This window comes from Sapajus apella, unplaced genomic scaffold, assembly GCF_009761245.1.
Source record: "Sapajus apella isolate SASKATOON/1434 unplaced genomic scaffold, GSC_monkey_1.0 scaffold15, whole genome shotgun sequence".
In the NCBI taxonomy this organism is placed as follows: domain Eukaryota; kingdom Metazoa; phylum Chordata; class Mammalia; order Primates; family Cebidae; genus Sapajus; species Sapajus apella.
In genome coordinates, this window is record NW_022436955.1 from 23,474,145 (window position 1) to 23,486,656 (window position 12,512).

Here is a 12,512-nt window from a genome sequence, read left to right on the forward strand (position 1 = left end):
TATTTTACTTACACTAAATTTGCCTGTAGTCTAGACTAAAAGTTCTTCTTAACAGTAAAGAAATGTCTTTCTTCCCTCGTTTCTTTTATTGCCTGGTGGACTTGAGATGGTTTTGAAGAATGAATAAAATATACAAAAAGTAAAATGAAGGAATTGGTTAAAATGAGAAAATAAGAGCAGAGAAATAAGATCAGGGTAATATTAGCGTAGAAACTGTGAATTCTATCATCCTATGCAAATTCTAGAAGTGGAGTGCAAATGTGATTCAGAGGTAGCTAGCTTTCAAGGCAAGCATCCATCTTCAGTTATAAAGTCTGCATTGCTCATGAGATATGCCAAATTAGCAAAAGCACAGAATTTCCTGGTACTGAGGTCAGGGAGACATTTCTTCCATGGGTCTACATGAAAAGGAACTGTGATGGACTCAAGGTCATCTTCAACATTCTCAATTGCACCAGTATGGAGTTGCCCATATGATGATCTTACACCAACCTCCAACTCATGTACCAAGCAGGATGCCAAGTCAAGGCTGTGCTGGTCAATCATTTCTGATGGTTTTGGCAGGGAATGGGCCCCTTCGTCTTTGGTGGCTTTCATGGAAGATACTACATGGCTGGCCGCACGAAGTTAACAAAGGAGTTTTGAGTTTCACTTCATAAAGACAATCCTCTCTGACAACTGACATCCCTATTATAAGATGTCCAGTGACTTGAAGGATTCTTTCCTCTCTAGTTTCTAGGTCTCGAAAGCTCATTGTGTGTCAAACAATATAATACTCATCATTTTTCTCTAAAAACCTGCTATTTCCATCCATGATCCATCATCCACCCTGTGTGGTCCAAGCCAGAATCCATGGTGTCCTTCAGACTATTCCCCTTCCCCTTCCTCTCATCTCTCATCCAAGACTTCTTCAGTCTCTCTTGAATCCACCTGCCCCTGGTGCCACTGTAAACGCCATAGCCCAGGTCCCCATCACTCTATCACTTGGGCAAAAGGTTCCTGATCCCCTCCTTCCTCTTATCTGGTGCCTCCTAACCCATCCTCACAATGAAGCCAGATAGTCTTTCTAAGCCCGCATCTGATCACGCCATTTTGCTTATAAATCTTCAGGGGTTTTCCCATCACCTAAAATACAAAGTCCAAACTCACTCAAGCCTTCATTGGGTATCAGGAGATAACCCTGATCCTTCAAATAAATACACTGCGTTTTGCCTAAAAGGCTCAAGTTGGTTTCTGGCATTCATCAATGTAATACAACAACTATAAAAACAACTTTAACTCATACTTTGCTTTACAGTTTACCCATTTTTATGTGCACATAACACTTTCATTTTTAATAAGCAGTTACATAACATTGACAGCCTCTGAGAAGTCACGGGAGGCTAGGGCAAATGGGAGCAACTAAGAGAACTAGAAAGGACAGGGGGTCCTGGGGAAAATATTGGGGGAAAATGACAAGAAGGAATTGAAGAAAAACGGATGGTGCTATAGGATGGAGTCGTAATACTGGAAACTGGATGGGAGAGGAACTGGGAGGCCTAGGATGAGCTGCTGAGACTAGGAGGAAAAGTCTTCATGCAAAGGCATTCAGGGAGGCACTGGGGGAACTTGGAAGGAGCAGGAAGACCTGAGAAAACAGGAGCTGTAGAGTGCCTGGGAGTGATGGAGTTGTAACATGTGACCCTGCCGGCCAGTGTGCATCCCTAACATCCTCAGGCGCACAGCACAGCCTGAGAAAGAAGCCTGTCAGGTGGGGCAACCAGGGATGAGCTTAATATAAAGCAATGATGGCCACAGTGTAGGGAGAATCACGCTAGACTGGCAGAAAGAATAGCTAGGTGGCTGCATCTGTAGCTCCAGTGAGAAACAAAGGGTCCCTGAATAAAGATCAAGTCTCACCCACCCTTGGGGTCTCAGACTCAAAGTCCTCTTAGTAACTGTCAGCCTTTCTGTCCCTTTCAGTTTGGGTCAGGCACCGGCTGGTGCCCACAGCATCACTCACTCCTTACAAAATCACTCATGACACATACTGCTCATTGAATGTTTTCTTCCTTCTTTTTTTTTTAGATGGCGTGACGCTCTGTCACCCAGGCTGGAGTGCAGTGGCGAAATCTTGGCTCACTGCAACCTCCACATCCCAAGTTCAAGCAGTTCTCCTGCCTCAGCCTCCCAAGTAGCTGGAATTACAGGTGTGCACCACCATTCTCAGCTAATTTTTGGTATTTTTAGTAGAGGCAGGGTTTCACCAGGCTGGTCAGGCTAGTCTCGAACTTCTGACCTCGTGATTTGCCTGCCTTGGCCTCCCAAAGTGCTGGGATTACAGGCGTGAACCACCAGGCCCAGCTTCTTCCTTCTGTATTGCTACACTGGGAGGCTCACAAGGGGTGTGGACAGGGCTGCCTTGTTCATGCGCTGTCTGCAGAGGCTCCTGTGGTCCCCAAAACCCAGGACAGCAGCTACTCAATAAATAGCACCCGTGCATGAAGAAACAAATTGAAGAGGGAGCCAATACAAAGAAACTATTTTGAAAGAAAATCAACTTATCTATGTTAATGACTGACTTTCTTTCAGCAAATATTTATGCAGTGAGGATTAGGCACGGAGAAGAGGGCTGGGCACGGGGACTGCCTCTGGTTTGTCCTTCCCCTCCCCACCCCACATAACCCAGTCCAGCTTAGCTTATTTTCCATCCGCTGCTCAACTTTTTATCCAGATTTTTCCATGAACTAGAATAGAACACAGGCAACTTTTCAACCTCATGGCCCCATCCTGGTTCACTGAAAGGTATTTGCCATCTTGGAGAAAAATCCTTCTTTTTTCTTATACATTTAATGTGAAAATATGAGATTTAATCCTTTTCATAGCGGATCTCCGGCCAACAATTGTTGGAAATGATTATCAGCTGACAACTTAGCTTCCCTCCAAGACTGTGAGGGTTCCAGGAAGGACTCAGCACAGAGCATAACTTGGGAGAAGGAGCGCAGCCTGCATTTCTGTCCTCACTTTCAAGCTGCCAGCATTTTTAATGGGAAACCAGGCCCATGTCAGAGTACGAGGAGGAGAAAGGGACATTTTGAAACCGAGAAGAGACATATATAAGCCAGCAGGCTGACCACATAATCTAAACGGCTATTTTATAGCAGTATTATGCACTCAATTAAAAAAATGTTGAATGTAAAAAAATGTACAAAGATAAGGCCTTGGTGAGGGAGTGGAACCCTGAGAGACCTTTCTTTCCCCCTCCTAGGAGATACTTTTCTTGATTTTGAAACTGAAAATGCTACAGTCAGCACCAACTTAATTCCACATTGCAATTAGGGTTATGCATTAAACCAGGCCTCTGAAGACGACTACCCTAAAGGAACTCAGAGACAAAATGAAAACCAGACATGTGGCCAAGGCAGTTGGCACCAGCCAGCAACCCGATATATAGTAAGCGTATAGATTTAAAATGAAAATTAAAAGCAGTCATTACAGTTAAATTAATGTCATACTCACCAGCTGTTTATTGAAAAGGAAAAGAAAGGAAGTGATATGGGAATTCTAGAGGCTGTTTAGACTACTGTGTCTGTAGTTTGGAGAAGATGGTTGAGCTGTTGGCTTATTGAAGGCAAGGGCTGCCAACACACCTTTGATTTCTGGCTCAAGTTTGTGCCTTTCGGTGTCTACACTGGGCTCCTTCATCTAGGGGCAGAATCAGAATCACTCAAGTTGCTTTTAACATCTCCATGACAAGACCCAGGCCCCACTCTGTAAATTCCAGTGAACTAAAATGAAGGTGCAACATGGAAATCTAGATTTTTTACAATTCTCTACCAACGTTTCTAAAAGCTGTCCTAGGTTGAACACAGTTGAGTTCCCAACTTTAGTTTCCTGGTAGCTGGCTCCACCTGTGAGCTTGGGGGTTCCTTCTACCAAAATCTCCTTCTCCCTGTTTTTTAATGGAACCATTCTCTTTTCTCTCAACTCTCCCTGAAAGTTGGCTACTTTATCTAACCCCCCACCATGAACCTCCACCAGTGACTCTATCCCATTTCCATTGTATTTACCTCAAGGCACTTACTATTTAAGATGGTCCCGTTGCTCTTCTCAGAGACCTCTACAGCTGCAATTTAACCCACTAGAAAATGCACACTGAGAAGGAGGCCATGACCTTGCAGGCCACATCTAGTGCCTTGCATGCTATTGGCTCTCAATAGCTGAATCTAAGAATGAATGACGATATTCTCAGGTAATTCGTAGGCACAGGAAAATAAGCTATATGATCCCATTGGTCTCAAACGTAAAGCTTTTAGCACAGATGCAGATTAGAATACCTGGGGAGAGGTGAAAATTTATCAACCTCAGAGCCCCACCTCCAGACACTGTGATTTAATTGGTCTAGGGAAGGTCTCAGGCATCAGTGTTCATCAGAAGCCCCCAGGGATGTTTTCATTTACAGCCAAGTTTGAGAATCAGTACTCTTCTGTTTGTATAAAAGTCTGTGGCTGGCCAGGTGCAGTGGCTCATGCCTGTAATCCCAGCACTTTAGGAGGCCAAGGCGGGCAGATCACAAGGTCAGGAGATCGAGACCATCCTGGCCAACATGGTGAAACCCCGTCTCTACTAAAATACAAAAAAATTAGTCAGGCATGGTAGTCTGTAGTCCGAGCTACTCAGGAGGCTGAGTGGGGAATTGCTTGAACCCAGGCGGCAGAGGATGCCGTGAGCCGAGATTGTGCCACTGTACTACAGCCTGGGCAACAGAGCAAGACTCCATCTCAAAAAAAAAAAAAAAAAAAAAAAAATCTGTGGTTGAGGCCATTTGGGAGAAAAGCAGAGAACAAACGTAGTAGACCTCACTACTCAAACCTCAGACCAAGAGGCTAAGCATTACCTGGGAGCTGGAGAAATGATGGTACCCAGGCCCTCCCAAGGCCTCTCACTGAAAATCTGCATTGTAACAAGGTCCCAGGTGATTTACATATGCGTTAAGTTTCCAGGGGAACTGCTCTTGGAGGTAAGCAAGAAATGTGCTCTAAGACCAGTCACCCTGGAGGCCAAGATAGAAAATATTTTAATTTAGGTGTGTCACAGTTAGTAAAACTGTGGAATACGTGTATAAGCAACTATTTCTTCTATTTGGTTAACCAGAATTTCATCTGGGGCCTCCCATCTATCAGCCTCCCATTTGCCCATGTGTCCCCTTTATTGGCAAGGGGCCTGATGCTCTCTGCTTTCTCTCTTGAGTGTCTTTCACGCTAAAGTATACAAGATTGCCAAAAGCACAGGGAGTTTCCACTTTGATCAATGAGGGCTTGAGTCTTGGCCTCGCTACTTACTGGCTACAAATACTTGAGCAAGTCACTGACATCCTCCCCGATCTTCAGGTTTGTCACACATAAGAAAGGAACAATGGTCCTTGCACAGCCCATCCTTGAGGGCTGCTTCAAGGATCAAATAAGATACTTTGCATAAACAAAAGGGAGGTGTAATTATCATCACTGAGTTTGCATGACTCACAGCATTCTGACTTCATAAAAGCCTTGTTTGGAGAGGATGGAAAGGTAAAAGTGGACATGCAGTTTCAGTATTGCACCAGAAAATAGCCTGTCAAGAATTCAGTGCTAGGAGAAAGCTGTACTTTCCAAATGAATCCTACTCCTTCTAAAAAGATATCCATATGATCCATGTACTTCTTCCTTTGCCTTAGCTACCAGGGAGCTAGGATTTAAATTAAGTGGCTCACAGCATTCATTAGCTCTTCTCTATTTTCCCTACAAATGTATCTGCAATATGTTTTTCCAAAGTAAGTTTAAGAATAAATCCATGATTATATTAATAATACCAAGAAACGTGAATTGCGACTCTAAACATAAACTCACATAGTGTTTTGGCTAGCGTTCATTTGTTTAGACCAGCACTATCTAATAAAAATAAAATGTGAGCTTTTTACATGATTTTGAATGTTTTAGTGGCCACAAATAAAAAACTAAAGTAGAAATAGGTAACGTTTAATATAATTAAGCCAATATTGCCAAAATACTATTGCTTCAAAATGTAATCAACAGAAAAAATTATTGAGATAGTTTACATTCTCTTCCCATACTAAACCCTCAAAGCTCAGTAGGTATTTTGTATTTACAGCCCTTTTCAACTGGGACTGTCCACGTTTCAAGTGCTCTCTAGCCAAATGTGGCCAGTGATGCCCTATTGGACACTGCAAGGTTAGACAATGATGTTTCAGAGGGAGGGTTGTAATAACATCGACCGCTTATTGCAGATATATTTTGTGCTTTGTATGCATTGTCAATTGCTTGAACAACACTTTGAGCTAGGAGCTACCGTCTTTCATTTGCAGATGAGAAACCAGCTATTCAGATAAGGAGATAATTTGTCTAAAATTGAAGAGCAGAGCTGGAATCCAAACCTGCATCCAGAAAACAGGAACCAAAATCACCATTCTGTACTGTTTTCTCATGTGCTGATTTGAGAGTATTGTTAAGATGAGGGAACCTGAACGTGTAGCTCAAGTGGGGTCTGGCTCTCAGTCTGAACTCACAGCCAATTCCATCCACACAATCCAGGGACTCTCTGGAAAGATGAGAGTGAAGCCTCCACCCACCATGATGTTTGGCATCTCCCCACCAAACCACCGCCTTCAACCTGTGCAGCTCAGATGAGAAGTTTGGAAGAAGCAATTATGATTTTATTGCACCCACTGTGCTGACGATTAATGCTGAGTGCGGGTGGAAAATGCACCCTCTCATTTGCTAACACGCACTATAATTATGCATGCCTCTCCAGGTACTATAATTTAGGACTTAAAAAAGCCCCATTTCGAACAAGTAGTGCTGCACTTGTAAAACATTACAGATGTGTTATCATATAAATGAGATAGCTGTGACATGATGGCGTGATAATAAATTCCCAACTTAGATTTGGAGACAAGATATGTCAAAAGCAAATCCACACTGCCACTTAATCTTCTACATAAACTGTTTATTTTTTCTGAGTCCTACAATAATACATGTCAGACGGCTTTGATAGTTTCCAGATTAATGTGTTTTCCCCCTCCAGGTCATCACAAGACTACTCATTTCATTAAATTAACTCTGCGAGTTGCAAGGTAGAAACACGCTGCAAAACATAACTGTTCACACCAAATTGGTAGCCGGCAAGATGGAATTAATAAATAAAACTGATTTCCCCCCATATCTAGGGACAGCTGGAAATGCCATTCGGAATCGGATCTTGATTTTCTGAGCTCCTGTTGGGAATGGTGAGCCTGGCAATAATGTATGTGCCGGTTGTAAGATGCTCTCACCCAAAGCTATTTGTTTGATGTCTGATGGATTCCACCCCCTTCCCATGATGGCTCTGAGATGGAGTTGGGCCTCAGCAACCCACACCCTAATTAAAAAGCATGGCACCTGCAAAAGCAGAGGCCTCTCCGTTAAAGCTTCTGTCTGCTCTTCTCCCCAAGGTGAAATCCACCACCAACTAAACGTGCACTTTCACACCTGTGTGAGCTTCAGATTAGACATCTGAGCAACTCTCTACCCCACCCAAAGCCGAGTTTTCAAATTGGAAAACCCTCAAAACTGCCCTATCCTGCCCAATAATTTAATAAGTAGCCACACCAAGGACATGTCAATCCAGGAAATCTATTTGACAGCATGGGAAAGGGTTCCCATAAGCCTCCAGTTTCCCATCTTGATAGAGCAGAGATCGACAAAATGTTTTCTGCAAAACGTCAGATATGAAACATTTCAGATTTTGTAGGTCAACCCAGTCTTCACTTCAACTGGCCAACCCTACCACTGTAACAGAAAAGCTGCCACAGGCACATAAACAAGGAAGCATGGCTATGCACGTGTAACATGTATTTACGGACACTGAATTTTGAATTTTATAAAATTTTTCATTACATGTATCACTAAATACTTTTCATGTGTCACCAGATGTTCTTTTCATTATTCTTTTATCTTTTTAAATGTACAAACCATTCTTAGTTTGTGAGCTGTACAGTAACAGGTGGGAGGCCACATTTGGGCAACAGGCTATGGTTGACTGGCTCCTGGGATAGAGGCGCTGGGTTGAGTGGCCTCATTGCACATGCCTATTCTAGAATCAACATCCAAAGATGCTCTTCAACCCAGAACTACTGCTTCAGGAGCAAAGAAGGCACAAGGTATCAGTTCTTTCCAAGTCACAAACCTTCTGAGAGGCCAATGGGAAATTCGTACAGGAGACAGAGGCTCCTGGATTCAACCCTGAAGGATCCACAGAGGAAATCCCAAGATCCCTGGGTGAATTTTCATTCTGTAGGCAGAGCAGAGAGTGTGTAGAGTAGACCAGGTGCAGTGGCTCGCCCCTGTAATCCTAGCACTTGGGAGGCCGAGGGAGGCAGATCACGAGGTCAGGAGATCGAGAATTTTCTTGGCCAACATGGTGAAACCCCGTCTTTACTAAAAATACAAAAGTTGTCAGGGCGTGGTGGCACGCATCTGTAGTCCCAGCTACTTGGGAGGCTGGGGTAGGAGAATCACTTGAACCCAGGGAGTGGAGGTTTCAGTGAGCCAAGATCGTGCCACTGCACTCCAGCCTGGTGACAGGGCAAGACTCTGCCTCAAGAAAAACTAAAATAAAAAGGAAGTGTGCAGAGTCAGGGAAGAAGTTTCGTAGGAAGGACAAGTAAGGCACTCACCAGCACAGGGTTAGAGAATGTTGTGATGACAATTCAGTGACTGGAATTTTCTCTCCCTGTATTAGTCTGTTTTTATACCACTATAAGGAACTGCCTGAGACTGGGTAATTTATCCAGAAAATAGGTTTAATTGACTCATAGTTCCACATGGCTGGGGAGGTCTCAGGAAACACAATCACGGCAGAAGGGGAAGCAGGCACGTCCTACATGGTGGCAGGTGAGAGAGCATGTGTGAGCACAGGAAAAACTACCATCTTTAAAACCATCAGATCTCATGAGAATTCCCTCACTATCATGAGAACACCATGAGAGAAACTACCCCTCAATGATCAAGTCACCTTCCACTAGGTCTCTCCCTCAATACCTGGGGATCATAATTCACGATGTGATTTGGGTGGGGACACAAAGTCTAACCTTATCATCCACTGTGGACAACAGGGCTTCAGAATCTTTCTCAACCCAGTGATCTACAGAGACACTAGGAACACTGTGATGCAAGCACACAAAGCGAAAACAGTTTGCCATCATTTTTCTTTTATCTTTCTAGATAGAGGAATATAGGATACTCAGTGGAAAGCAAGCTGTGATGCAGGTGTTTGTTCTTCAGGGGAGAACTGAGATTAAAGGTGATAAAGGTGATGGAGGAGGAGGAGGAATTTGAGAAGAAATATTTTTTCCCTGTTTTTATTCTCTAGGTGTTTCTCCCAATGGAGAAATCACTTGGGCCACTTCTGCGTGTAGAGTGTCAGACCCAAGCTAGGAAAAAGAATTGTCCTTAAGAGTATTCCATCAGCACTCAAGACCTTTACTGAGTCAGTGTAATTGGTCCTGGTCCTGTCCTCACTCCACGGGAGACTGAAAACATAAGTCCTAGTTTTACTCTCCTGTGGAAGATACAAATCTGGCCATTGATTATGAACTATTCTCCTCCCAGAGAGGGGATTTTAAAATGTCTGCTAGGAGAACCACTGAGCAGAAATCTGGACCTTTGTTTAAATGAACTGTGTATTGCTCATTGTAGACCAGTCTAACTTCTTTAACAAATAGAAGACATCTCTATGGCTTAACCAGGTAACCACTTTTTATTTTTTCTGGATTTTATGCAAGAGATCCTGTTTAGCTGGCTGTCCTGAATGGCTCTCCTCCAGATGGTGACTCAGGGATGCAGACTCCTCTCATGTGGAATCTTGAATAGATTCTTGGACTTTCATGTTTCTCAAATTTAAGTGTACAAAATAGTCACCTGGAGGTGACCCACCACCAGAAATTTCAATTTAGTAGATGTGGGGTAGGGCTACGAATTTGTGTTTTTAACAAGTTCCCAAATGACGCTGATATTGCCGGTTCATGAATCACACTTTGTGTAGCACCTTTCTATGTAGATGTCTGCATCCAGCTGGAAGATGAAAGAAAAGGAGTTCTGAGGAGTTGCATAAGACGTGTCCAGTACATCCATCATTTTCAAAGTCTATACCTGAAATGCCTATCAAGCCCTGTCACTTCCATCTTAGAAATAAGTCCTGAGTCTCTCTGTCCTCACTGCTATTGCTTTGTATTCAGTCTTTCTTCTGCAAGGTGGCCAAGGCATGTTTTTGAAATGCAGACTTCATCTTGAACCTCTAAAACCTGAGAATGCCAGATCCGTATTCTTTGACAATAGGATGGGAGGCAGATCCCTTAGCATGGCCCAGAACCCTGCAATGCTGGTTTCACCACTCCCTTCTCCCTCTGTACCCAATATTTCAGCCACAACACATTCCCCAAACCTGTAGACCTCTGAAAGCATTTGTTACTTTTGCCTTCATTGCTTTCTCTATCTGGCAACCTATCTGCCTGGTAGAGTCTTAATCATCTGCTAAATCTAAACCCAAAGAAATATAAATGGCTGGTGTACATTATGCACTCAGGAGAAGACCAATTAAAATGTGAGACACACACATCCTATCAAAAAATCGTGACATTTTTTCACCTATGCAACAGGAGGAAAATGATAATATCATGTGCTGGCAAGGGTATGGAACTACACTCAACTAGTGAAAAGATATGTATATAAACAGCTACTTGGAGTGGAGGTAAGGAGGGACAGTGTTGTATACTTAATGACCCAACAAACGCATATTCTTATATCTCACGCGTTGAATAATTATACTCATTTACGAGAGGACAGGAGCAAGATGTTTACTGTAGTGCTGTTTATATCATGAACAATCAAAATTATATAAATGTCATCAACAGGAGAAGCTTTACAAATTATGGACCCACTGTCAATGAACTACTCTTCACGGGATGAGAAGACAGGCAATCTATTACGTACTCACTGGCAGGGCCTTTGGTCATATTGGTGAGAAACAAAATTCAAGTTCAATGCTGATAGATAATGACACAATTTATGTCAACATTGACACACATGCACACACACACACACATATGACACACCATTATGGTGAAAAAACAGACTCAAAGATTCCCATCAAACTAATAACCGTGTTACCTACAGGGTTGGGTAATGAGCTACAATGGTCCTAGGAGGTCTTTAGATTTATCTCTATACTTCTAATTTTTAAAATTCTGGTGTAGCTAAATTTATTTATTTATTTATTTATTTTTCAAAAAGCTCAACTGACTCTGAAGCTGTCTCTAAGTCCCACTGGCAGAATCCACACCTCTGTCATGTATATGCTTTTGATGTATTTGGATGTTCCATCTTGCAATTCCCTTTTTCTTACCTGCCTCTTTTACTAGGCCTTGAGCTCACTGGGGGCTGTGGCATTTTCTGCCTATTTTTGTCACTTTGTGTGTCAACTCGTGCTTAGTATACAGAAGGTGCTTAGCATGTGTGACTCACCCAGAGGATCTCACCAGGAACCTCTGGGTGGATCTAAGATTATGCTATGAGCCCGCGGGGTTATACGCCTCTCTGTAGAAGTATCTTATCCAGTCTGAGCAGAGGACTTGCACAAACTAGGTTACTCAGCTAACAATCCACAGTACCAAGACTGATACTCAGCCTGTTAGGACCAACACAAGTGTTCCAGTTGCTAAAATATGTAAATACTTCTATGCAGATGAAAGTGCTCCCTGCGTCCCACCCCTCTGTTCATATGACTTCTGCCAGATAGGCAATCCAGCAACTAAAGAGTTAAGACCTGGCCCAGCAGTGGGCATCCTAAACTTTGCTTCAGAGCTGTCACCCTAACAATACTAATCAACATCATTAACTTCTTCGTACTCAGCTGTTACATCGCTGAATCCTCATCACCCTATGGAAGACTGAGGACCACAGTCATCATTCATGAATCAGGGTGCTCCAGGACAGAGCTGGGACTCAATCCAAGTTCTGTCTAAACCTAGAGCCCCTATCTTGCCATGATAAAGATCTTGTTAACATTCACAAGCTTTCTTGACCGAAATAACACTATCTTTTTGTACAGTTTAAAGGCTGGTAAAAGCCATTGGCTCTAGGACCACCTTGATTAGAACCACAGATTTGCCATGTCAGCACAAGACACTCCAGCCCTGCAAGAAAATACCCCTCCACCAGTCACCTTTGGTCCCTGCCTCACTCAGCCACATGCTCTCTTCCGACGTGAGCCCAGCCTGCTCCACTCCCTCCATAAGGGTCTGTTCTTTCTGCAGACCTGTTTTTGCCCCCTCTCAAGGGTTCCCTGTGTTCCCACGTGCACAAGGAGGCTGCTGCTTCCACGTGTAACAAGTTAAACAAAAATCTCTTAAGATGTTGCAGAGCCTCTGGAGTACTTAACTAAACGCTGCATCTGCCCACTCCAGGAACTGGAAAGTTCAGGTGTTTTTCCTTTCATGCCGT